Source organism: Oreochromis niloticus, linkage group LG13 (genome assembly GCF_001858045.2).
Source record: "Oreochromis niloticus isolate F11D_XX linkage group LG13, O_niloticus_UMD_NMBU, whole genome shotgun sequence".
Taxonomy (NCBI): Eukaryota; Metazoa; Chordata; class Actinopteri; order Cichliformes; family Cichlidae; genus Oreochromis; species Oreochromis niloticus.
The window spans coordinates 27,866,518-27,894,389 of record NC_031978.2 but is presented as its reverse complement, the minus strand read 5'-3'; the positions used below and the strand labels follow the sequence as shown (position 1 = coordinate 27,894,389).

General features: G+C 39.8%; 2 long non-coding RNA genes across 2 annotated transcripts; both read right to left on the bottom strand.

The window, feature by feature from the left end:
- Positions 1 to 2,330: 2,330 nt before the first annotated feature.
- Positions 2,331 to 8,925, bottom strand: LOC112842017 (uncharacterized). The gene is made up of 2 exons (XR_003213573.1): positions 8,627 to 8,925; positions 2,331 to 3,766 (listed from the first exon to the last, which is right to left on the bottom strand). It is a non-coding gene; the product is annotated as an uncharacterized LOC112842017 (long non-coding RNA).
- A 12,012-nt stretch (positions 8,926 to 20,937) lies between these two features.
- On the bottom strand, positions 20,938 to 27,521 carry LOC112842016 (uncharacterized). The gene is made up of 2 exons (XR_003213572.1): positions 26,785 to 27,521; positions 20,938 to 21,906 (listed from the first exon to the last, which is right to left on the bottom strand). It is a non-coding gene; the product is annotated as an uncharacterized LOC112842016 (long non-coding RNA).
- Between the last annotated feature and the right edge of the window lie 351 nt (positions 27,522 to 27,872).

The window sequence follows — 27,872 nt, the reverse complement described above, 5'->3', positions numbered from 1 at the left end:
CTTCGGTTCTGAAACCACACCTGGACGGGAAATGAAGGAAAAATACGTGAGCTTAGATTTACAAGCAGTACAGCTAAAGCACTCTATTATGCTGTGTTAATAATCGTCTTTCTCTTTTAAGCGGAAGCTATCAGCTGTCAGTGTGTCTCTTCCCTCAAATAAGCTCCTGATAAAAACAGCTGGTGTTATCTCAACAGATAAAGACATACAGTGAGCGCGGTATCAAGTCCCCGCACAGCAACAGTGGAAGAGGTACAAAGTCCATGAGGGTCTTTAACCAGCTCGCAGGTCGAATAATGTCAAAAGTATTGTTATTTTATGTTAAAAAAAAGGGAAATCCTAACCTAATCTAAACTTACAAGCTGTATTTATTTCATCATTATATTAATCTTGCTCCTTCATTAACAAATATTTACCTGGATGCGGGACTTGGGCAGGCCTGTGGTCTGGGACAGGCTCTCTCTGATGGTGATTCCAGGGTACGGGTCAATCTCGAAGGTGGCGCGCAGCAGCTCCACGTGTTCTTTGGAGAAGCTGGTCCTCTTCCTGCGACTGGCGGTGCGAGAGGAGCCGTTGCCGGAGGCCACAGGAATGGCGTCATCTGTGCAAAGAAGAGAAAGCAGATTGTTCCATCAGATCAGACGGGATATACAACCTATTTTCTTGCTGTACTATCTTTGCAGCTACATAAAGATGTAAAATGTGGTAATCCAGCTAATAGTGTTCTTGTGATCTTGTTGGTATGAGTCACTGTGTAGTGTCCCAGGAAGCTGACTGTTCATCCGGATGCAGTGTTTCCAGCAGAACAAATGTTTCTTCACTCATCTAAGTGACTCTATCAGTCTCCAGATATCACTTGGATGAGAAATGCTGCGTCTCAATGAACAGATTCAACTTTCTGGGATTTTAAGAATTGTCAACCTGGATGATTGAGCGTGCAAAAAGCACGCCACACTTAGTGCTGTTTGCACCTGGTGGACTGTTTGACCCAGGTAGAAAAACCTGAAAACACACAGTTTAGTTTTTCTAAGTTTTCAAACCTGGAGAGCAGCTCTTACCATTAGAGGAGTCGTTCCACATGGCAGCAGCTAGAATGGATCTCTGGATGTGCAGCAGTTGAGAATGGAGGTCACTCGTCTTTCCCTCGAAGTGTCTCTGAGTGTCCCCTGTTTACCTCAGGTCACCTTTTATGAGCTGTCACCTGAGGCCTCCGCAGGTGATCCCAGTGACGTCACGGCAGCTGGATGGCTAACTCAGAGTACCCCCACCCCTTGACTCCGCCCCCACCCACGTACCCATTATCACCTAAGTTGATTGATCGTCGAAACCAGTTAATTAAAATACGACGTGCATGTGATTGTTTGCGTTTTGGGATTGTCGGCACATGATGGCCGCCCAAGAAACAGTAAATGTACAGAGCAAGGTAGAGCACGAAGATTAGCCTGCAACTTTTCTCTGCACATATTTATATATCAATACACAGTTATATATTTTTTATATATTCGTTTGTGTTTTTGTATATATTTTTATTGTGTTAGTGTTATATTTTATTTGTGTTAGTGCTCTGTGGTTTCATTCCAGTAATGTGGATGCATTGAAATGTGCAGCAGAAAGATATGTTATATTTTCACTTAAAGGAGGCCACTTTAGAAGCCACTCGTCTTTAATGCGAATATGACAGCAGGGAGTCATGTGATGAGTTTTAAACAGTCTCCTGATGATTAATCAAAACATTAACAATCTTGAAAAACAAACAAACACTTTTGTCGAATTGGAAAAGAGCAGTCTGAGTTGAAGCTTGTCAGTGTCTTTGCTTTGCTCTTCATATGCAAAACACCAGCACAGCTGTTATCAGAAGAGGAAAGACAAAGGGGACCTTCTTGATTAACTGTCCTGGTCCAACAGTAGCCTCAGTAATTGGTGTGTGGGGGGGGGGGGCAGATTGTTTAACATGTCCAGGCCTTTACTGAGCTGTGGATGCAGTGACCTTTAACCTTTATGTGTCAAACTCTATTTTCTGTCTTTAAACTAAATCAGATATTACTTCTTGCACTTACTATGCACGGGGATCCCCCCTCAAATGTTTGCCTAAGTCTTCGGCCATTTTTCACGCAGCTAGCTTTTATTGATTCTTCTAAAATCAAGAAACGCGGTGCCAGAGAGCAAAGTGCGCAGATCTGTAGTATGCATTATTAAAACACAATGCAGCTTTGAAGTCTCTGTGAGTTATCTGATACAGGCGTCGACGTTTTTCTTTTTTGTGGTTATCTGTTCCTGGAGCAGAATCAATGTCTCGGTGTGTGAGACCGGCTCCTTTAAGTCCCCCTTAGTTTTTTTATCTGTGGGTCCTATATCCAAATCCCATCACACATCCATTATCAAAGTCCTGCAAAGTAATGGGACCTTCCATCATGACCAGTGTGAGGTAATGTTTTGAGCAGAGCAACTTTACCAACTGGAATAAATCCGATTTTTATTTTTAAATAAAATGAAACGCAGATCTGTCTTTGAATATAAACGCCATGGGTGAGTTTGCACACAATGACGATGTGATTAAAGTCTGCTAAGCAGCTGATCAGCCTACAGGTTGTTCAACTAATGGAAAAGAGTCTTAGTTTGATACCGCTGCCTACAGCGAGCTGCACAAACAGCCATCTGATCAGCTTATTACTTCAATTAAATTGCATATCCTCCAAAAAGGTAAACCGTAAAAAAGTGCATTGCAGCGTAGGGGAGCGATTCACTGCAATCTTAATGCTACGATTATGACTATTGATTATTACGTTATTGCAGGTTTTCTGTTTATTTCCACAAGAGACACATACAAGCTTTTATTACTTTCTGTATAATTGATGTAACGTAATACTGGAAGAAAAATCTACAGGGGGAATTACGGGATTGCAATTTGAATAATAATTAAATGTAGAGTTATGCTAAAGGTACAGAAGTCTCACAGGTCATTTTAAAAATTCAAAATGGGTACAGAAATCTTTCAGAATACTAAAATAAAGTATGACTTTTTCGAATAAGCATGAGCTCTCTATATAAATATATAAATGATATTTTAAAAAATGACAATTTTATGCAATTTTTACATTTCATATCAGCAAAACAAATTTTTGAAAAAAGAAAATTGGAGCAGAAGATTTTAAATAAATAAACAGTCTATGTCTATGATTTCTGGGTCTTCAGGCTGCAGTGTATAGAAAACACACATGGTTCTCTAGAAGAAGTAGTTACATTAGCACAGTTCTTTTTTGATAAAGGCTAAAATCATACAGTGCAACAACAATTTAAAAGAGAAAGGAAGAGGAAAACTGTAATAAGATCTGACCAATCATAATATAAAAGTCCCTTTTTTATATATCATCAACATTTAATTCTCTGTGCAAAAGAGGAGAAGGACATCTGACTTGTTATCAGTGCAGTTCAATAGCCAGCATCCATGATGGGAGGTGCATTAAAGCACAGAGCATGGCTAACGTGCACATGTTTTAGGCATCGACCTTTATTTAATCAGAAAGTGGAACTCTTGACATCAACAATCTCTTCGGCAAGAGTGTCTTCGGCCCAGACAGTCAACATTAACTTAGCATTTTTTTTTGTCAGTGTAAGGTCCACACAGAAAGGGTGCCAGGGTTCAAACCCAGGACCTCCCTGCTGTGAGGCAACAGGGGTAACCAGTAGTTTTCCGTGAAGGCGTTGTTTATTTCAAAAAAAGGCAAATATCATTCTGGATACAACAGCATGCGTTCTGCTGTAAAAGCTGTAAAATGTGCAAGAACAAAAGAACAATTTACAAAAGAAAAAACTTCAACACTTCTATGTGCATCTCTGCACTGATTTAAATTTGGTTTGAATATGGCTGATAAATTCACAAAGGTTTGTTAATGGAGAGCCAGTTTAGCACAATGCACCATACAAATCCAGTTAATGCATATAGTGTGTCTGTTTATGCTGATAACTGTTGTTGTACGTGATGGTTTCTAGTTTTAAAACATGAGTGTTGTCATTTCTTGACACTCACTGTTTGTCTCAAAGATATTATATGTTAAATTCATCGCAATGAAATATTATGGCAGCTATAAACAAGTACTGAAAACAACTAGAGAATCAGACCACATGTCTAAAGACACTCAAAAATCCTTTAACCTTACCTCAGGGTGATCAATTTGTATGTTCAGTCTAAACTCTTATTTTTATAAGAGTTTAGTTTATTATAACTGACATTAATTACTGGTATTCATTTATTATTAGCATTATTTTTATGTTTTGTTTTGGGTAATATTCTATTATCATTGGACTTTTCAAGACAAGCATTTGTGGAAGAATGCGTCTTTCTGAAGGGCTCGCTGAGCTTGAGCGTAGTTGTGTAGCAGGATCCCACCTTTGCAACGAGTCAGTTCATGAAATGTGTTCGCTCCTAGTTATTCCGCGATCAGCTGTAAGCGGTGTTACTGCTAAGTGGAAGCGTTTAGGAGCCACGGGACTTAGCCGTGAAGTGGCAGACCCTGTAAGTTACACAGCGGGGCCACCGAGAGCCGAGCGCGCACAGTGCGTAAAAGTCGCGCTGATGACTTCATGTTGAGTCCCACGTCTTCTCTGGCATTAAGAACGAAAATAAATGAATAAAATAAAATAGAAACGAAATAAGTAACAATATTTTTTTTAATTTTAAAACAAGAACAAAAAAGAAGGGAAAAAACTGCTCTGGAAGCTTCATGGCATGGATTTCTGTGACTGAGCAGCTCCTTTGGGTGTAAACGTGACTCAGTCATTTTTCTATATAACCTGTATAATTAACATAAGCAGGACAAGACTGAAACAGTAATTCAGGCCGGTCATTTGCTGCTTTTACCCTGCGCGTTATTTAGCCTTCACAATACCCGGGCTGCCGTAATTATTGAGGCAGGAAAGGAAAATCGCTTTACTGAGATTATTGGATGTCTAGCAGTTAAAAAAAAATTAAAAGAGAGAGAGATGAGTTGCATTTTAGTGACGCACAAGGAGACAGTCTCCATCCTTAAATGCGCCAACGATCTATATAATCATTTGTGAATTTATATTTATTATTAACATATTTCATTTTAAATGTTATTTTCAGCACCAATGTGCAGCTATAGAGACAACCCATAAACTGGAATTTAGTTTTCAAGTTAATTCATTTATTCACGTGTTCGGGGTAATGCAAAAACTCAGCAGAGATGCAGAAATGAGAGCGCATACACATGCAGGATGATTAGAGCACACCTTTTAAACAGAAGTTAAAACAGAAAAACTTCAACTAAAAAAAATAAAAAAGCTATATACACGCAGACCAAGTGTTTTCTTCATGCGTTACACACACACACACACACATTTTTCAGCGTTTTACTTTTGTTATTATTAAATTATCTCTGTTTGTTCTCTACCTTTACTCCGATCTCATCGTCAAACACCAAGAGTAACGAATCAGGCAGCCAGAGACAGAGAGGCAGGCTGCCCGCCTCAGCTGTGCTCGTCTTTGGGGTACGCACAGGTGACTGCCGCTGTGACCAAAGCTCACGGTGTCGCAGGTGAAGCAGTGCGCCTGGCGTGTGGCTCTGAGACTTTCCCCACTCCTGCTTTAAATCACTGCCCGGGGGTAGCTGCTCACAGGAGGCCAAAACAACCTCAGAGCACCGGGTAATGCTCCGGATAGTCCCCTGTTTGGAGTGTAAGTGTATCTCCAGGGTTGTTAAAGAATACCAAACAGGTTTATAACCAACTGATGTTTGTGTTTTACTGCAGTGCATTGTCTCCTTTTGTGTAATTTTTCTACATAGAATAAATAAATAGCTAATTTAATAATAAATGAATAAATAAAAGAGGCTACCAGCACTGATCCATGAACCCCCTCCCAGCCCATCAGTAGGTTTATCCCTACGCTTATGGGAACTAGAACAGCAGCAGACTGCAGCCATGGATAAAAGTGGTTGGTGTGATTATTTGAGAAGAACACTGAAATAAGGTAATTTAACTCATTAAATCAGCTGTATTAAGGTAAAATTGAAATCAGCCTTGTTTTCTGCTCTGCAGCTTTGAAGTTTACTTTAACTTTAAACTTTAAAGTTGTTTTTGCATTAAATTTCCTTAAGTGTTTTTTTCCGAAATTCACAAAAAATCGCTGTTATCACCAGATTTGTAATTAACAGGTTTTATGTCAGTAAGTAAGTAAGTAAGTAAACTTTATTTATTAAGCGCTTTTCACAGAGACCATCACAAAGCGCTGTACATAAATAAACAATAAAATCAATAGACAATGTACACAATATAAAAGATCACATGTAAATAATGTAAAAATATAAAATATGAAGAGATCAACAAAAGGCTTGTTTAAACAGAAAGGTTTTTAACTGTTTTTTAAAACAATCCACAGAGTCAAGCAAACGTAACTGTAGTGGTAAATTGTTCCACAGCCTTGGTGCAACAGACTGAAAGGCTCTGTCCCCTTTTGTCTTAAGTCGTGTACGGGGAACAACTAAGAGACTCTGAGTCTGTGAGCGGAGATGACGAGCAGAAGTGTATTTTATAAGAAGCTTGGATAAATAATCTGGGGCCTGGCCATTTAGTGCTCTGTATGTTAAAACAAGAATTTTAAAGCGAATTCTAAACTCAATTGGGAGCCAATGTAAAGAATATAAGATGGGAGTGATGTGAACACGCTTGGTAGAACGAGTTACTAGTCTGGCTGCTGCGTTTTGTATTGCCTGGAGGCGAGAGAGAGATGATTTATCCAAGCTAGTAAACAGGGAATTACAATAATCTAAGCGTGATGACACAAATGCATGAATTAGTTTTTGCAGTTCAGCTGAGGAAACCATATGTCGCAGTTTAGATATGTTTCTTAAATGATAGAAACAGGAACGAGACAAAGATTTTACCTGAGAGTCGAGGCCCAGAGAAGAGTCAAATATTACTCCGAGATTTCGAATATTTGACTTGACAGATGGACAGAAGGAGGCAAGAACCTGACTGATTCTAGAATGTAGCTCAGGAGGAGCTATGATCATGGTCTCTGTCTTGTTAGTATTTAGGACAAGGTAGTTGCTTGAAAGCCAATCAGAAACCTGGGTTAAGCACTGGACTAGGGTGGACAGCCTATCCAGCTGGTGAGACTTAAAAGACATATGGAGCTGAATGTCATCAGCATAAAAATGATAAGACAGGTCGCTGAAAGATTGAATGATACCAGCTAAAGGAAGCATATAAAAAGAAAATAGTAATGGACCTAAAACTGAACCCTGTGGGACACCACAGGTCAGGGCAGCAATGTCAGAGGTGAACCTGTCAGTCCTAACAGAAAAGGTCCTGTCTGATAAGTAGGAAGAAAACCAGTCTAGGGCAGAGCCAGATATACCAGCCAGAACTTTGAGCCTGTTAAGTAGGATTTTGTGATCGATTGTGTCAAAGGCAGCACTAACATCAAGCAAGATGATCACAGAACAATTCCCTGCGTCAGATGCCATTAACAGATCATTACAGACTCTTAGGAGAGCAGTCTCTGTAGAGTGCTGCTTTTGAAAGCCAGACTGAAAAGGGTCAAGGATGTGTAGTTTACATAATAGAGACCTGAACTGATTTTCAACAATTTTTTCAAGTAATTTACTTAAAAATGGCAATTTTGAGATAGGTCGGTAATTACTAGTAGAGCTAGGATCAAGGTTCTGTTTTTTTAACAGAGGAGTTATCTCAGCATGTTTAAAATAAGATGGAACACAGCCTTGCCTCAGTGAACAATTGATGATGGATAGTAAAGTGGGACCAATGCTGGTGATAGACCCAGAGAGAACAGAGTGAGGTAATATATCTACAGAGCATGATGAGGATTTCATATTACCTAAAACTATAATTAAGTCATTTAGTGTGATTGGAGAAAAGGAGGTAAATGATCCAAGACAGCAAGGGGTGTCTTCATAAGGGGAGGTACTTGAGGAAATTTTGGATTTCAAGTCCATCACCTTATTTACAAAGTAATTTAGGAAAGTATTACAATCATCATCAGAAAGCAACAGAGCATGCTGGGTTGGAGGAGAAACAATACTGTTGATGGTATCAAATAGCATTCTTGAATTATTTTTATGGCGATTTATAAGATTATTGAAGTAAGAGGATCTAGCCTCTTTGACTGACTCATTATATAGGTAAAGTAGTTCTTTAAAGTGCTCACGATGGACAGTCAGACCAGTGGACTTCCACAGACGCTCTGCTTTTCGATAGGATCGTCGAAGACCACGAGTCTGATTATTTAACCATGGTGTGCGTGAATTAAGAGAGCAATAACTGCTTTTGAAAGGAGCAACCTGATTTAGAATGGCAAGACAGTGTTCATTAAAAGTCAGCACATCAGTTTTCTGAATCCTTGCCAAGTCAGCTAATCTTATCAAGATCCATTCAGGCCTCAGTGCTGCACAGATTAAGCAAACAGTCTGAAGTCCACGTAGCAGCAGAACTTAGCAGCTGATACGAAAACATCGTTACAATTATGTTAGCATACCTCGCCTAGCTTCAGGCACTTGAAGCTAACATGCCAGCTAGTCTGTGAATGCTGAGGGTTAGCATGTAGCTAATGTACCTTTGTTTGACCAAGAAGATGTGCCAAACTTACCTCAAAACGTCTTCAAAATGCCTTCAGACAACTTGCAAAGTACTTCTCCTCTGAATTTAAAAAAAAATATAAGTAAATAAAAACAAGTAGGGAGAAGTTTTTAAATTGATATAATTATTAACAGTTTGTATATTCAGGCTAAACTCTGTAGCTTTGTAGATGAGCAATGCCACAAACTTACAAGATATATGTAACATAACAAAATAAACAATAGCATTTGAAACTACAAGAATCAAACTCAAAAGAATTATTTTTTCAACATATTAATGACCACAATTCATTATTGTTTGTTAGTTTTATATTACAGTTTGGCTGTTCTGATAATATAATTTATGTTTCCATGGAAACTTTGACTTTATTCAGCATATGTAATTAATTTTTAGGAGGGACCAAAACATGAAAATAACTCACTTTAATGATATTAAGTGGAGATGTTTGGTTATGGACCCGTGTGTGTCTTTAATGAAGCGACACTAAATTAAACTAAACTATAGGAACCATGCAATCACTGCACTCTGTATATCAAAGCATTCTAGAGTCAAATGTGATGCCCTCTGTGTGACAGCTAAAGCTTGGGCCAGACTGAACCAAGCAAAAGGACAACAATCCCAAACAGCAAATCAACAGTGTAATGGAGACCAGAGGTTCCATTACCTTGTTTGCATTGTTAGTATTTAATCGATGGATTGGGAATTTAAATTAGTATAATAAAGAAAAACGCATTAGTTCTTATGAATTCTTTTATTAGGTTTTGACATACAATTAAGTTGACAGCTTGTAACGGTGAAGAGACAGTGGGACTGGCCATCCTACCTGTGTCAGAGAAGAGCCAAAGTTAGAGCTGCTTGCAGTTAATCATTTGTCAATAACCTAAATGTAGTGATAGGTCCTGCAACACTGACGCACCGACACATGTATCAAGCTCACCTAGCGATGCCTGTATCGGTGCGTGCGTCGCTTTAAGAAAAAGTCACGTGATCAATACAGCTGCTGTATCGCTCATTGCCAACGCGCCAAACTGTGTTTAAAAAGTACCGCATCCACATCTGCCAACGGAATGAGTCGCCACAAAAAAAAAGAAAAGAAAAAAAAAAAAACACGAAATTACTCTCGCAAAGATAAAAACAAACAAACAAAAAAACACATCTCTCCATAACAAAACGGAGCCCGAAAGAAAAAGAAATGTTTCTGCTGTGTGGGATCATTTTGATCTTTTAACTGCAAATAACGTAATAGTTTGTCTTTGTTTCAGTGTAATCTATCAGAATAGGAAAAACAGCAATGCGAGTTGAAGTGTAAATTATTTATTTCATTTTATGCAGGTTAAATGTCGCATCTGTTCTGCGTTTCTTACACAAACAAAAGCACCTCCTCAATGTATAGGCATTACAGAGCCAAACATGAAAATGAGGAGACAAACACACCGAGAATGAACACAGGTCGGCCTATATTGACACTGAACAGCTTTATCATCTTTTTTTTTTTTTTTTTATTAATATGTGTTTTATTATTTTCAAATCAGCATCTAGGAAGACTGTTCTGGACCAGGCAGTCCTGAATTTCATTATAAAGGACTGCCAACCCCTTAGCATTGTGGAGAGTGTTGGAGAGGAACATTCCAAGATCAGAGGATCCTTTAACGTACTGGGGGAATAGGAAGACATCTAATCAGAACCTTTTCCACCTGGCTTTGCAGTTTTTGTGTACCCCAGCTTCATCTGTCCCTGTGAGTTTTCCAAAGCTGGGGAAATGGTGTCAAAAAAACGCAATAGACTGAATGCAAAAAGATTGGATAAACTTATTTTTCTGAATAGAATTTTATAATAAACTCTGAGTCAAATGGGTAATATTACATTCACATTACTTTCATTTTAATTTTCACTTAGTGTCATTCACAATATATTTTATAGATGTCTACAATATTTGAAATGTAAAAGATATAAAATGATTCCATGGACAGTACAATACCTTACAGTGTACAAGTATGACTAGGTCATTGAATCAGTGTCTGTTGTGAATCTCAAGTAAGTTGCCTGCAATGATATTTAAGGTCCAGCAGGTGTCAGTATGGAGCAAAACAGCAACACTGAGTCGACACAGTATCAATACAGTTTGGGGAATGTGCTGAAACGCTTCACGAGGCCTCATCTACCCATCACTACCTAAATGTGTGTGAAATGAGAACTTATAAAGGTACTCACCTGTCCTGGTCGCTTCGTGCAGGATGTGGAGCAAAAGATTGAAAGCGGCTCAATCACCTGTTTAAGAGCTCTTGGAGCAGACCAGTGTGCCAGGTTAGGGAGTATGGATAAAGAGGGTTTTTAATTTATATAGTAATGGGTGAAGCTTATGTTATTGGTTTGTTTATAGTATGTGTTGGAAATATGTATATGTTTGTGATGTGCTTTAATGTTATTGCATGTTTGTTTGTGTGGAGGGTTATGTTTTCATGTTGATTAGTTAACCCCATACTTGGGCTATTCCGGATGCTCACCTGATAAGGTAGAGTATAAAAGGAAGCCATTTTGTTTAGTTGGAGGGTTTTTTTTTGTTAGTGTTCTTGTGCTGTTATCATGCTTCTTTAATAAAGTGTCAATCCATGGATGTATTTTACTCCAGTCTCGCATCATATTATTGGACAGAACCTATGACCGCCGGCCAAAACTGACAAGTGGTGTCAGGACTGCTGCCTCTAATGAATGAGGTAAATATGTTGACGAGAAATGGAAAGAAGAATGACAGTAATGAAGTGGCAGAGGATGGTGAAGGTGCTACAGCTGATCCAGTGGCTAAAGCAGGAGCTAAACCTGGCGATAGACTGGATGAACTGACAGCTCTGGTGAAATCATTGATGCAGTCTCAAGCAACAAGAGACCAGAGAATGGACAAAGAATCAGCCCGACAAGAACAAAGATGGAAAAGTATGCAACACCAGTTTCAGCAAATTCAAGTTCAAGTGAAAGAAATGACAGAACAGCAGCAGGAACAAGAGGACAACCAAATCGAGGAGGGAGGTGAACCTGATGAGGGGCCTAGTCTGACTGGTCAGCAGATGTGGTCTCTGCCAAGACAGGAACCATTTCACCAGAGGGATCCCAAGTTGTTGCCACTCACTCCAGATGATGATATTGAGCATTTTCTCACTACTTTTGAGAGAATGGCTCAAGTCTGCCGTTGGCCTCGAGAAGAATGGGCTGTTCGACTTGTACCTCTGCTCACAGGTAAAGCACGTAGTGCTTATGTGCTAATGGACATTGGTGATTCGGAAGTCTATGATAAAGTAAAAGATGCTATTCTTGCTAAATATGAAATAACTGCTGACACATACAGAAGGTTTCGAGCCCTGGATATTCACCCCGGTGAAACTCCAAGAGAACTTTATGTGCGATTAAAAGACACGTTTTACAAATGGGCAAAACCTGAAAAATCTACAGTGAAAGACATTTCTGAACTGATGATCTTGGAGCAGTTTCTGAGGATGGTGCACCCAGATCTGGAGGTGTGGATCAGGGAACGTGCCCCCAAATCTGCAGAGGAGGCTTCACAGCTAGCGGAAATCTTCATCTCTGCCAGAACAGGATCGAGAGGAATCACCTTTGGCCGGGACAGCTTCGTGACTGGACAAAGTAAGTCTGATGGGGGTGTAAGGAGTGGTGGTATAGGCCAGAGTAGAAGTTATCCTGCAAGCAGACATTTTGTTTCTGGTAAAAGTAACAACACTAAAAAGTCACATTCAGGTTCAAAATCAGATGTTAGATGTTATCACTGTAACCAAATAGGCCACACTCAGTATACCTGCCCAGCAACAACACAAAGTAGGCCATCCCTTTTGTGTTCAGCCCCCAGACCCACATTGCCAAGTCCTGATCATGAAGCAGTAAGAACAGCACCTGTACTTGTTAATGGTCAGCGTGAAGAAGCACTCTTAGATACAGGGAGCTTTCAGTCAGTGGTTTTGGCTAGTCTAGTACCAAGAGAGCTATGGAGTGACACAAGGACTAAAATAAGCTGTGTACATGGTGATGAGAAGGATTATCCCATGGCTGAGGTGTATCTGACTGTAGGTGGCCAGACATTTCTCCTGCCAGTGACTTTAGCACCCAGACTACCATATGCAGTGATATTGGGCTTAGATATACCTACACTGCTAGATTTGGTGTCTAATGAAGTTCCGGGACATGTGCATACAGTTCAGGTAGATCAGGATCACAACTTACAGAAGCAAGACATTATTCTGCAGGCACAGCCAGAAAGTGCAATCCCCAGTTTGATCACCACAAGAGCTCAGAGTGCAAATGACCCGTTGAAAGAGCTACCTTTCTATGATGAAGAATTAGAAGTAAGCCCAGCAAAACCAGCTAAATCTCGAGCACAAAGACGAAGAGACAAATTTAGGGGTTCATCCAGGTTAGAGGGAATAGACCAGAGCCCCAACCTCCCTCTGGAACTTGATATCCCACCAGATATCTCTTCACTTCAGCAGGCAGATCCATCATTAAAATCCTGGTTTGATAAGGTGTCTGAGGTTGATGGACAGGTGCAAGGGAAAGTAGATGTGTTGGCAGATGCAACCTATGTGCTGAGAAAGGGTGTCCTTTATGAGTGTAAAGGCAAGACTGAAGCCATAGCATTACCACAGGCACTAAGACACAAAGTCATGGAACTTGGTCATTCTGTACCTTGGGCAGGCCATCTTGGTTTTCACAAATCTCTATATAGGATTGCAAGCCGTTTTGTGTGGCCTGGCATGTACACTCAACTACAGCAGTTTTGTAAGTCGTGTCAGATATGTCAACTCACCCTAAATAAAGGAGTGGCCCGTGTCCATCTTCAGCCATTGCCTGTCATAGATACACCTTTCGAAAGAATAGGAATGGATGTAGTGGGGCCCCTTGAAAGAAGCTCATCAGGTAGTCGTTACATCTTGGTCATTTGTGATTATGCCACTCGTTATCCTGAAGCTTTCCCCCTAAGATCAGTGAAAGCGAGACAGGTTGCCAATTGTCTCCTGCAGTTGTTTTCTAGAGTAGGTATAGCTAAAGAGGTCCTGACAGACTGTGGCACAAATTTCCAGTCTAAATTTCTGCAGCAGGTATATAGATTATTTGGCATAAAAGGTATTAAAACCACCCCTTACCACCCCCAGTCAGATGGACTGGTGGAGCGTTTTAACCAGACATTAAAGAACATGCTGCGCAAATTTGTAACAGAGACTGGCTCAGACTGGGATCAGTGGCTGCCTTACTTGTTGTTTGCCTATCGCGAAGTGCCACAGGCCTCTACAGGATTTTCACCATTTGAACTGCTTTATGGCCGTCAGGTGAGAGGTCCACTCGACCTGCTGAAAGAACAATGGGAGAATCCAGAGCCTGATGGAGATAATGTAATAGCTTATGTGCTGAAAATGAGAGAGAGACTAGAACAAATGACAATACTGGCACAGCAAAATATGAAAGTGGCTCAAAACAAGCAGAAAACCTGGTATGATAAGAAGGCCAGGGAAAGGACATTCCAACCAGGACAGCAGGTGTTGCTGTTGCTTCCTACAACAGACAGCAAACTGCTAGCCAGGTGGCAAGGCCCTTACAAAATTACAAAACGTCTCAGCAATGTTAACTATGAGCTGTACATGCCTGACAGGAGGAAGAAACATCAGGTCTTCCATATTAACTTGTTAAAAGAATTCATGCAGCAGCAGCCCACCACGCAGCAGCAGCAGCCCACCACGCAGTCTATGCAGCAGGTAAAACAGCATTGTCTTGTTCGGGCAGTCAAGGATGAAGAGGAGGGAGAACAGTTTTTTCCTACAGGCAAATCAGGGCCAAGTTTAGTGTCACTGACCCATCTTAAGCCCTCCCAGCAGGGGGATTTGAGGGCTCTTCTGGATCCAAATTTGTTCTAGGAAAAACCTGGTTTTACAAAACTGGTACAACATAAAGTCCACCTGAGGGATAATGCTCCACCCCGTAGAAAATTCTATAGGATTCCTGAACGCCTGGTGCCACAGCTGAAGAAAGAAATCGACCTAATGTTGTCACTTGGGATAATTGAAACATCAGCGAGTGAATGGTGCAGCCCAATTGTTCTGGTCCCGAAAAAGGATGGAACATTGAGGTTTTGCATTGACTTGAGATATCTCAACTCTGTCTCAAAGTTTGACCCCTATCCAATGCCTCGCATTGATGAGCTCTTGGAAAGGGTGGGGAGAAGTAAGTTCATTACCACTCTTGACCTAAGCAAGGGCTACTGGCAGGTGGCCCTAGCTCCAGAGGCAAAGGAACTGACGGCCTTCAAAACCCTGTTTGGGTTGTTTCAGTTCAGGGTGATGCCGTTTGGTCTCCAAGGGGCGCCAGCAACGTTTCAGCGGCTGATGGACCAGGTCTTGAGGGATGTGTCAGACTTTGCTGCAGCATACCTAGATGATGTTGTGATATTTAGTCAGACCTGGGAGCAGCATGTGGCTCACCTGCGACGTGTTCTAAAGCTAATCAAATCTGCTGGTCTTACTATCAATCCTCACAAGTGTGAGATCGCACAGCCGCAGGTGGAGTACCTTGGATATGTGGTTGGACATGGACAGGTGAGGCCTCAGGTGGGGAAAATGGAGGCAATCCATGCATATCCAGTCCCTACAACAAGGAAGAAGGTGCGGGCATTTACAGGCTTAGTGGGCTGGTACAGTAAATTTATCCCCCACTTTGCAGAGAGGGCAGCACCTCTCACGGATTTGACAAAAGCGTCGGCACCGAATAAGGTCAAGTGGACAGAAGACGGTGACAGAGCTTTCATTGACCTTAAGTCAGCCATTACAAGTGATTCTGTTCTGCACAGCCCGGATTTCACTCAGCCTTTCACACTGCAGACAGATGCTTCTGGAGTAGGCATAGGAGCCGTGCTGCTGCAGGAGGTGGAGGGAGTGAGGCGCCCAGTGGTTTTCCTCAGCAGAAAGCTTCAGGACAGAGAGTCTAGATACTCCACCGTGGAAAAGGAGTGTCTTGCTATGAAGTGGGCAGTGGAGTCACTGAGGTACTATCTTCTAGGCAGACATTTCACCCTGGAGACAGACCACCGTGCCCTTCAGTGGCTGCACAAGATGAAGGAGACCAACATGCGTGTTGCAAGATGGTATCTGTCATTGCAACCTTGTGATTTCACAGTGCAGTATCGTCCAGGGAAATCTAACTGTGTTGCAGACTGTCTTTCACGTATGTATGAAGATTGAAGTACAGTAGTTTAAGGAGAAGGGGGGAGGAAATGTAATGGAGACCAGAGGTTCCATTACCTTGTTTGCATTGTTAGTATTTAATCGATGGATTGGGAATTTAAATTAGTATAATAAAGAAAAATGCATTAGTTCTTATGAATTCTTTTATTAGGTTTTGACATACAATTAAGTTGACAGCTTGTAATGGTGAAGAGACAGTGGGACTGGCCATCCTACCTGTGTCAGAGAAGAGCCAAAGTTAGAGCTGCTTGCAGTTAATCATTTGTCAATAACCTAAATGTGTGTGAAATGAGAACTTATAAAGGTACTCACCTGTCCTGGTCGCTTCGTGCAGGATGTGGAGCAAAAGATTGAAAGCGGCTCAATCACCTGTTTAAGAGCTCTTGGAGCAGACCAGTGTGCCAGGTTAGGGAGTATGGATAAAGAGGGTTTTTAATTTATATAGTAATGGGTGAAGCTTATGTTATTGGTTTGTTTATAGTATGTGTTGGAAATATGTATATGTTTGTGATGTGCTTTAATGTTATTGCATGTTTGTTTGTGTGGAGGGTTATGTTTTCATGTTGATTAGTTAACCCCATACTTGGGCTATTCCGGATGCTCAAAATTAAATCAAATCAAATCACTTTTATTGTCACGTCACGTGTGCAGGTACACTGGTACAGTACATGTGAGTGAAATTCTTGTGTGCGAGCTTCACAAGCAACACAGTTGTGCAAGAATACAATAACGTAAAACTAGCCATTTTTATATCTTGCTTATCTAAAAAGTAATAAGTATATGTACAATATATAAAGGTATATACATTACTGAACGTGTGTACTAAATATGTTTTTCTACGTGTGTGTGTGTGTGTGTGTGTGTGTATAGTGTGTATATACATGTTTTACAAATGAAATAAAGTAAACAATAAAATAAGATATATAAAATATACAGAGGTTGGTATGTGCAAAACAGTGGCATTAATGTACAGTATGGAGTGCATAATGTTGAAGTTCCAGTAGTGAAGGTGAGGTGTCTGATAAGGTAGAGTATAAAAGGAAGCCATTTTGTTTAGTTGGAGGGTTTTTTTGTTAGTGTTCTTGTGCTGTTATCATGCTTCTTTAATAAAGTGTCAATCCATGGATGTATTTTACTCCAGTCTCGCATCATATTATTGGACAGAACCTATGACCGCCGGCCAAAACTGACAAACAGCAGAATAACTGCACCAAAATTGTGTTCTGATGTGCACTAACTGGTGGAGGTTCTGAATGATAATAAAGTGGCTACTCTATTCTATTGTAAAGTAAATAATAGCTTGAGGTGTTGTAATGCTCCGGTCAAAGTCCAGACCTCAACCTGTATGAAATGCTGTGGCGGGACTTTACGAAAGCTGCAACAAACCTCAGTGAACTGAAGTAATGTTGTAAAGAATAGTGGGTCATAAAGAAAATGATTACTGTGAATTTTTGTTATTCATTGTGGTTCTGCATAAATCATGGGGTAATCTACTGTAGTTTTCACAGGACTGCGGAGAGTCCTTTTTTTCACATAATATTTCATTTTAAATTTCTTCAGTACTACTTGGTATATAGTGACACTTATAGGACTGAAATTTATAAATGCAATTTTTTAAATTCATCATTCAGTCTGAATGATGAATTTAAAACCATTCAAGGTAATTCTTTCATTCAAAGTAGTGCAAAGCAACCCCAAAACTGTCTTCCTCTTCCCCAGAAATGGATCGTTTAACGTTACGTATAGATATTCCGGGGGGGTCGGAAGGGGCTTGAGCACCCGCCCCTGTCCTGATGGGTGCCCAAAGTGCCCTTTTGTTGAGGCAAATATTTTTTTAATTTTTAATTATTTTTTTTCAAGTGTGTGTGTGTGCGTGCGGAGTCCTGTCTGTGCCCCTCAACAGGATCTGGCTTGCATCAGTCACATGATCACCATTGTCCAGTCCATTTCCTCCCAGCCATTCCTCACCAAGCTCCCACATAATATCTTGCACTGCCAGCACTGGCAGTGAGCTATGCTGGACCCCAGTGGCGTTTTGGCAGCCTGCCTGAGGCATGTACTCCCACAGGTTTGAGCTGGGGTTACTGCCCATTGAGCCTCCTGGTTCAATCCCATAGGAGACTCCACACTGTCCATACGCTCCGGTGGCATTGAAGGCAGGAGGAAACTGTCCATTGTTCAACACCTGCTGCATTTGAGGTCCATAGGCCTGTGTGTGGCGGCAAGCCTGTGGACACTGCGCTGGGCTCTGAGCTTTGCTGGATCCTTTTGATTTTAGGGTGCGAGCCCTTCGGTTCTGAAACCACACCTGGACGGGAAATGAAGGAAAAATACGTGAGCTTAGATTTAAAAGCAGTACAGCTAAAGCACTCTATTATGCTGTGTTAATAATCGTCTTTCTCTTTTAAGCGGAAGCTATCAGCTGTCAGTGTGTCTCTTCCCTCAAATAAGCTCCTGATAAAAACAGCTGGTGTTATCTCAACAGATAAAGACATACAGTGAGCGCGGTATCAAGTCCCCGCACAGCAACAGTGGAAGAGGTACAAAGTCCATGAGGGTCTTTAACCAGCTCGCAGGTCGAATAATGTCAAAAGTATTGTTATTTTATGTTAAAAAAAGGGAATCCTAACCTAATCTAAACTTACAAGCTGTATTTATTTCATCATTATATTAATCTTGCTCCTTCATTAACAAATATTTACCTGGATGCGGGACTCGGGCAGGCCTGTGATCTGGGACAGGCTCTCTCTGATGGTGATTCCAGGGTACGGGTCAGTCTCGAAGGTGGCGCACAGCAGCTCCACGTGTTCTTTGGAGAAGCTGGTCCTCTTCCTGCGACTGGCGGTGCGAGAGGAGCCGTTGCCGGAGGCCACAGGAATGGCGTCATCTGTGCAAAGAAGAGAAAGCAGATTGTTCCATCAGATCAGATGGGATATACAACCTATTTTCTTGCTGTACTATCTTTGCAGCTACATAAAGATGTAAAATGTGGTAATCCAGCTAATAGTTTTCTTGTGATCTTGTTGGTATGAGTCACTGTGCAGTGTCCCAGGAAGCTGACTGTTCATCCGGATGCAGTGTTTCCAGCAGGACAAATGTTTCTTCACTCATCTAAGTGACTCTATCAGTCTCCAGATATCACTTGGATGAGAAATGTTGCGTCTCAATGAACAGATTCAACTTTCTGGGATTTTAAAAATTGTCAACCTGGATGATTGAGCGTGCAAAAAGCACGCCACACTTAGTGCTGTTTGCACCTGGTGGACTGTTTGACCCAGGTAGAAAAACCTGAAAACACACAGTTTAGTTTTTCTAAGTTTTCAAACCTGGAGAGCAGCTCTTACCATTAGAGGAGTCGTTCCACATGGCAGCAGCTAGAATGGATCTCTGGATGTGCAGCAGTTGAGAATGGAGGTCACTCGTCTTTCCCTCGAAGTATCTCTGAGTGTCCCCTGTTTACCTCAGGTCACCTTTTATGAGCTGTCACCTGAGGCCTCCACAGGTGATCCCAGTGATGTCACGGCAGCTGGATGGCTGACTCAGAGTACCCCACCCCTTGACTCTGCCCCCACCCATTATCACCTAAATTGATTGATCGTCGAAACCAGTTAATTAAAATACGACGTGCATGTGATTGTTTGCGTTTTGGGATTGTCGGCACATGATGGCCGCCCAAGAAACAGTAAACATACAGAGCAAGGTAGAGCACGAAGATTAGCCTGCAACTTTTCTGTGCACATATTTATAAATCAATACACAGTTATATATTTTTTATATATTCGTTTGTGTTTTTGCATATATTTTTATTGTGTTAGTGTTATATTTTATTTGTGTTAGTGCTCTGTGGTTTCATTCCAGTAATGTGGATGCATTGAAATGTGCAGCAGAAAGATATGTTATATTTTCACTTAAAGGAGGCCACTTTAGAAGCCACTCGTCTTTAATGCGAATATGACAGCAGGGAGTCATGTGATTAGTTTTAAACAGTCTCCTGATGATTAATCAAAACATTAACAATCTTGAAAAACAAACAAACACTTTTGTCGAATTGGAAAAGAGCAGTCTGAGTTGAAGCTTGTCAGTGTCTTTGCTCTGCTCTTCATATGCAAAACACCAGCACAGCTGTTATCAGAAGAGGAAAGACAAAGGGGACCTTCTTGATTAACTGTCCTGGTCCAACAGTAGCCTCAGTAATTGGTGGGTGTGTGTGTGTGTGGGGAGGGGGGGCAGATTGTTTAACATGTCCAGGCCTTTACTGAGCTGTGGATGCAGTGACCTTTAACCTTTATGCGTCAAACTCTATTTTCTGTCTTTAAACTAAATCAGATATTACTTCTTGCACTTACTATGCACGGGGATCCCCCCTCAAATGTTTGCCTAAGTCTTCGGCCATTTTTCACGCAGCTAGCTTTTATTGATTCTTCTAAAATCAAGAAACGCGGTGCCAGAGAGCAAAGTGCGCAGATCTGTAGTATGCATTATTAAAACACAATGCAGCTTTGAAGTCTCTGTGAGTTATCTGATACAGGCGTCGACGTTTTTCTTTTTTGTGGTTATCTGTTCCTGGAGCAGAATCAATGTCTCGGTGTGTGAGACCGGCTCCTTTAAGTCCCCCTTAGTTTTTTTTATCTGTGGGTCCTATATCCAAATCCCATCACACATCCATTATCAAAGTCCTGCAAAGTAATGGGACCTTCCATCATGACCAGTGTGAGGTAATGTTTTGAGCAGAGCAACTTTACCAACTGGAATAAATCCGATTTTTATTTTAAATAAAATGAAACGCAGATCTGTCTTTGAATATAAACGCCATGGGTGAGTTTGCACACAATGACGATGTGATTAAAGTCTGCTAAGCAGCTGATCAGCCTACAGGTTGTTCAACTAACGGAAAAGAGTCTTAGTTTGATACCGCTGCCTACAGCGAGCTGCACAAACAGCCATCTGATCAGCTTATTACTTCAATTAAATTGCATATCCTCCAAAAAGGTAAACCGTAAAAAAGTGCATTGCAGCGTAGGGGAGCGATTCACTGCAATCTTAATGCTACGATTATGACTATTGATTATTACGTTATTGCAGGTTTTCTGTTTATTTCCACAAGAGACACATACAAGCTTTTATTACTTTCTGTATAATTGATGTAACGTAATACTGGAAGAAAAATCTACAGGGGGAATTACGGGATTGCAATTTGAATAATAATTAAATGTAGAGTTATGCTAAAGGTACAGAAGTCTCAGAGGTCATTTTAAAAATTCAAAATGGGTACAGAAATCTTTCAGAATACTAAAATAAAGTATGACTTTTTCGAATAAGCATGAGCTCTCTATATAAATATATAAATGATATTTTAAAAAATGACAATTTTATGCAATTTTTACATTTCATATCAGCAAAACAAATTTTTAAAAAAAGAAAATTGGAGCAGAAGATTTTAAATAAATAAACAGTCTATGTCTATGATTTCTGGGTCTTCAGGCTGCAGTGTATAGAAAACACACATGGTTCTCTAGAAGAAGTAGTTACATTAGCACAGTTCTTTTTTGATAAAGGCTAAAATCATACAGTGCAACAACAATTTAAAAGAGAAAGGAAGAGGAAAACTGTAATAAGATCTGACCAATCATAATATAAAAGTCCCTTTTTTATATATCATCAACATTTAATTCTCTGTGCAAAAGAGGAGAAGGACATCTGACTTGTTATCAGTGCAGTTCAATAGCCAGCATCCATGATGGGAGGTGCATTAAAGCACAGAGCATGGCTAACGTGCACATTTTTTAGGCATCGACCTTTATTTAATCAGAAAGTGGAACTCTTGACATCAACAATCTCTTCGGCAAGAGTGTCTTCGGCCCAGACAGTCAACATTAACTTAGCATTTTTTTTTGTCAGTGTAAGGTCCACACAGAAAGGGTGCCAGGGTTCAAACCCAGGACCTCCCTGCTGTGAGGCAACAGGGGTAACCAGTAGTTTTCCGTGAAGGCGTTGTTTATTTCAAAAAAAGGCAAATATCATTCTGGATACAACAGCATGCGTTCTGCTGTAAAAGCTGTAAAATGTGCAAGAACAAAAGAACAATTTACATAAGAAAAAACTTCAACACTTCTATGTGCATCTCTGCACTGATTTAAATTTGGTTTGAATATGGCTGATAAATTCACAAAGGTTTGTTAATGGAGAGCCAGTTTAGCACAATGCACCATACAAATCCAGTTAATGTATATAGTGTGTCTGTTTATGCTGATAACTGTTGTTGTACGTGATGGTTTCTAGTTTTAAAACATGAGTGTTGTCATTTCTTGACACTCACTGTTTGTCTCAAAGATATTATATGTTAAATTCATCGCAATGAAATATTATGGCAGCTATAAACAAGTACTGAAAACAACTAGAGAATCAGACCACATGTCTAAAGACACTCAAAAATCCTTTAACCTTACCTCAGGGTGATCAATTTGTATGTTCAGTCTAAACTCTTATTTTTATAAGAGTTTAGTTTATTATAACTGACATTAATTACTGGTATTCATTTATTATTAGCATTATTTTTATGTTTTGTTTTGGGTAATATTCTATTATCATTGGACTTTTCAAGACAAGCATTTGTGGAAGAATGCGTCTTTCTGAAGGGCTCGCTGAGCTTGAGCGTAGTTGTGTAGCAGGATCCCACCTTTGCAACGAGTCAGTTCATGAAATGTGTTCGCTCCTAGTTATTCCGCGATCAGCTGTAAGCGGTGTTACTGCTAAGTGGAAGCGTTTAGGAGCCACGGGACTCAGCCGTGAAGTGGCAGACCCTGTAAGTTACACAGCGGGGCCACCGAGAGCCGAGCGCGCACAGTGCGTAAAAGTCGCGCTGATGACTTCATGTTGAGTCCCACGTCTTCTCTGGCATTAAGAACGAAAATAAATGAATAAAATAAAATAGAAACGAAATAAGTAACAATATTTTTTTAATTTTAAAACAAGAACAAAAAGAAGGGAAAAACTGCTCTGGAAGCTTCATGGCATGGATTTCTGTGACTGAGCAGCTCCTTTGGGTGTAAACGTGACTCAGTCATTTTTCTATATAACCTGTATAATTAACATAAGCAGGACAAGACTGAAACAGTAATTCAGGCCGGTCATTTGCTGCTTTTACCCTGCGCGTTATTTAGCCTTCACAATACCCGGGCTGCCGTAATTATTGAGGCAGGAAAGGAAAATCGCTTTACTGAGATTATTGGATGTCTAGCAGTTAAAAAAAATTAAAGAGAGAGAGATGAGTTGCATTTTAGTGACGCACAAGGAGACAGTCTCCATCCTTAAATGTGCCAAAGATCTATATAATCATTTGTGAATTTATATTTATTATTAACATATTTCATTTTAAATGTTATTTTCAGCACCAATGTGCAGCTATAGAGACAACCCATAAACTGGAATTTAGTTTTCAAGTTAATTCATTTATTCACGTGTTCGGGGTAATGCAAAAACTCAGCAGAGATGCAGAAATGATAGCGCATACACATGCAGGATGATTAGAGCCAGAGGTGGGACCAAGTCATTGTTTTGCAAGTTTCAAGTAAGTCCCAAGTCTTTATCCTCAAGTCACAAGTCAAGTCTCAAGTAAAGTCAAGCAAGTCAGAGTCAAGTCCCAAGTCCGAAACTTTGAATTTCAAGTCCTTTCAAGTCTGTTTTTTAACCCTCTGGGGTCCTGGGTATAATTGGCCGTTCTTGACTACTTTTGATTTTACTTCTATATTTCACTTTTAAAATATGTTTTTCTTGCCTTGTTTGGTATCATTATTTACAGCACAACCTCAAATATCTGAAATTTGAGTTATTTTTTTCATTTTGGTATACTATATTAGCACAGTTGATCTAAATTCAGACAAAAAATTCAGAATCCGAGTAGAAAAAAGTTATATTTTTTTACATGTTTAACGAATCATTTTCATAACTTGAAATGCAAATAGAAATTGTACATTTCTAAAAATTATGCACAAGTTTTGCAAACAACAAAGTTATATGGTACTATTTACCTAAAAATGCAGCCAAGGCCTCAGGCGTTTTTTATATAACCATTTAAATCTATTTACAGAACAATCAAGTGTGCTGCATCAAATAAGAAGGCACACAAATTATTTGTGCCAGTCCAAAAAATGTAGTTTGTGTTCAGTATAAGACAGAGGAGAACAGCACAGGCCTAAACCCTGCAGGTCTGACAACTGGAGGTGCAACAGTCCAGTTTTCTATGTGGAGACAGCGTTTACACTGGAATCTGCCTTTGACGGCTTTTTTAGATCAAATATGAAATTCAGCAGTCTAACCGACACACAATACAAAACAATAACTACACAACAAACTAACTACAGCCTCCAAACACGCTAAACGTCACTAATGTCTCACATATGAAAACACTCTCTCTCTCTTTCTTTCGCTCGCCCGCTTTCCGTCGCGGGTGTCACTCCTAAAAACTTCCCCTTCTCCCTAAACAACCAAATGTCACATGTTGCCTTATCATTTTTTTGATTGGCTGACATGGTAAACTCTAACACCAATAGGGAAGGGGTGTTTTTTCTTTTTCTTTTTTCACTCGCAAGTGGAGAGCGTATGCTAGGCTGTCTGTAGTAAACGCCGTTTTTGTCTAGCATCCCTGTTGAGAATAACCTTTGCAAATAAACAACAGCTAATAATATAAGATCCAAGTATTTTATTTGATGTATTGACATAAATGACAGAAGAAAAAGGCCATGTATAGCAGGACTACTCAATTACACACTAAGGTGGGCCAGATTTTCTAACCCAAAAAAAATTTTTTCCCAGGCTCAGACATGCAAAAGTTAAACACGACCATACACTAATTGCAAATTAAACACAGTGATTTTGAATTGTGATGTGATGGTAAAATAAATATTTGTCAGTCTAAACTGGGTTAAATCTACGGGGTTAATGATGGGGAGGAGACGGAGAGAGACTGAGTACAGCTACAGAACCCACTTTCTGAAACGGACCCTGCTCACCATTCACCGACAATTCTGAGCTAACAAGTTGCATGTTATTCTTGGATGCGCTTGCAGGACCGGATTTAAAATAGCATGACAAACATATCATACCTGTTAAAGCCAAACAGTATCATCAACGTAGCCCGAAGAACATTTGCTAATAAGATGAAGTTAGCTAAGTCAGCTGTCTCATCGTAGCAAAAAAAAAAAAAAAAAAAAAGCACCACCTACCATTCTTTATGCAACTTCAAATGTCGGACAAAGTTGGAAGTTGTTCCATCTCCGTCTGTGATTCTCTTCTTGCATGTTTTGCATATTGCATTTCGTTTTTTGTTGACTACTTCGTAGTTTATGTACCCGAAAGAAATTACTCTTGGGAGCATTTTTGGCTCGAGCGTTTTTGTTCTTGTTTTTTTCAAATCTGGTTAATTTGATTGGCTGTGCTACAGCCCACGCTCACATACATACGGAGTGTGGTAAGAATGAATGAATGAATAAAGTGAATTAATGGTCCGCACTTTTTATATAATATGTATGTTAAATTTTAGATTTGGGTAAAATATCAAGTCTTTTCAAGTAAACAGGTTCAAGTCCAATTCAAGTCCCAAGTCACTGGTGTAAAAGTCCAAGTCAAGTCACAAGTCTTACAACCTTTTTTCATGTCAAGTCTAAAGTCATAAAATTAATGACTCGAGTCTGACTCGAGTCCAAGTCATGTGACTCGAGTCCACACCTCTGATTAGAGCACACCTTTTAAACAGAAGTTAAAACAGAAAAACTTCAACTAAAAAAATAAAAAGCTATATACACGCAGACCAAGTGTTTTCTTCATGCGTTACACACACACATTTTTCAGCGTTTTACTTTTGTTATTATTAAATTATCTCTGTTTGTTCTCTACCTTTACTCCGATCTCATCGTCAAACACCAAGAGTAACGAATCAGGCAGCCAGAGACAGAGAGGCAGGCTGCCCGCCTCAGCTGTGCTCGTCTTTGGGGTACGCACAGGTGACTGCCGCTGTGACCAAAGCTCACGGTGTCGCAGGTGAAGCAGTGCGCCTGGCGTGTGGCTCTGAGACTTTCCCCACTCCTGCTTTAAATCACTGCCCGAGGGTAGCTGCTCACAGAAGGCCAAAACAACCTCAGAGCACCGGGTAATGCTCCGGATAGTCCTCTGTTTGGAGTGTAAGTGTATCTCCAGGGTTGTTAAAGAATACCAAACAGGTTTATAACCAACTGATGTTTGTGTTTTACTGCAGTGCATTGTCTCCTTTTGTGTAATTTTTCTACATAGAATAAATAAATAGCTAATTTAATAATAAATGAATAAATAAAAGAGGCTACCAGCACTGTTCCATGAACCCCCTCCCAGCCCATCAGTAGGTTTATCCCTACGCTTACGGGAACTAGAACAGCAGCAGACTGCAGCCATGGATAAAAGTGGTTGGTGTGATTATTTGAGAAGAACACTGAAATAAGGTAATTTAACTCATTAAATCAGCTGTATTAAGGTAAAATTGAAATCAGCCTTGTTTTCTGCTCTGCAGCTTTGAAGTTTACTTTAACTTTAAACTTTAAAGTTGTTTTTGCATTAAATTTCCTTAAGTGTTTTTTTCTGAAATTCACTAAAAATCGCTGTTATCACCAGATTTGTAATTAACAGGTTTTATGTCAGCACATCAGTTTTCTGAATCCTTGCCAAGTCAGCTAATCTTATCAAGATCCATTCAGGCCTCAGTGCCGCACAGATTAAGCAAACAGCCTGAAGTCCACGTAGCAGCAGAACTTAGCAGCTGATACGAAAACATCGTTACAATTATGTTAGCTTACCTGGCCTAGCTTCAGGCACTTGAAGCTAACATGCCAGCTATAGTCTGTGAATGCTGAGGGTTAGCATGTAGCTAATGTACCTTTGTTTGACCAAGAAGATGTGCCAAACTTACCTCAAAACGTCTTCAAAATGCCTTCAGACAACTTGCAAAGTACTTCTCCTCTGAATTAAAAAAAAAAAAAGTAAATAAAAACAAGTAGGGAGAAGTTTTTAAATTGATATAATTATTAACAGTTTGTATATTCAGGCTAAACTCTGTAGCTTTGTAGATGAGCAATGCCACAAACTTACAAGATATATGTAACATAACAAAATAAACAATAGCATTTGAAACTACAAGAATCAAACTCAAAAGAATTATTTTTTCAACATATTAATGACCACAATTCATTATTGTTTTTGTTAGTTTTATATTACAGTTTGGCTGTTCTGATAATACAATTTATGTTTCCATGGAAACTTTGACTTTATTCATCATATGTAATTAATTTTTAGGAGGGACCAAAACATGAAAATAACTCACTTTAATGATATTAAGTGGAGATGTTTGGTTATGGACCCGTGTGTGTCTTTAATGAAGCGACACTAAATTAAACTAAACTATACTATAGGAACCATGCAATCACTGCACTCTGTATATCAAAGTATTCTAGAGTCAAATGTGATGCCCTCTGTGTGACAGCTAAAGCTTGGGCCAGACTGAACCAGGCAAAAGGACAACAATCCCAAACAGCAAATCAACAGCAGAATAACTGGAATTATTAGAAAATATTGGGTTTTCTTAACTAATAATATGTATATACACACATTTTTCATCATATTCTTACATGCATATATCCTAGATTCTTCATATGTATATATATATATATATATATATATATATATATATATATATATACATATTATACCTTTAGAATTAGAAATTCACCAAAATTGTGTTCTGATGTGTGTGAATGATAATAAAGTGGCTACTCTATTCTATTCTATTGTAAAGTGAATAATAACTTGAGGTGTTGTAATGCTCCGGTCAAAGTCCAGACCTCAACCTGTATGAAATGCTGTGGCGGGACTTTACGAAAGCTGCAACAAACCTCAGTGAACTGAAGTAATGTTGTAAAGAATAGTGGGTCATAAAGAAAATGATTACTGTGAATTTTTGTTAATCATTGTGGTTCTGCATAAATCATGGGGTAATCTACT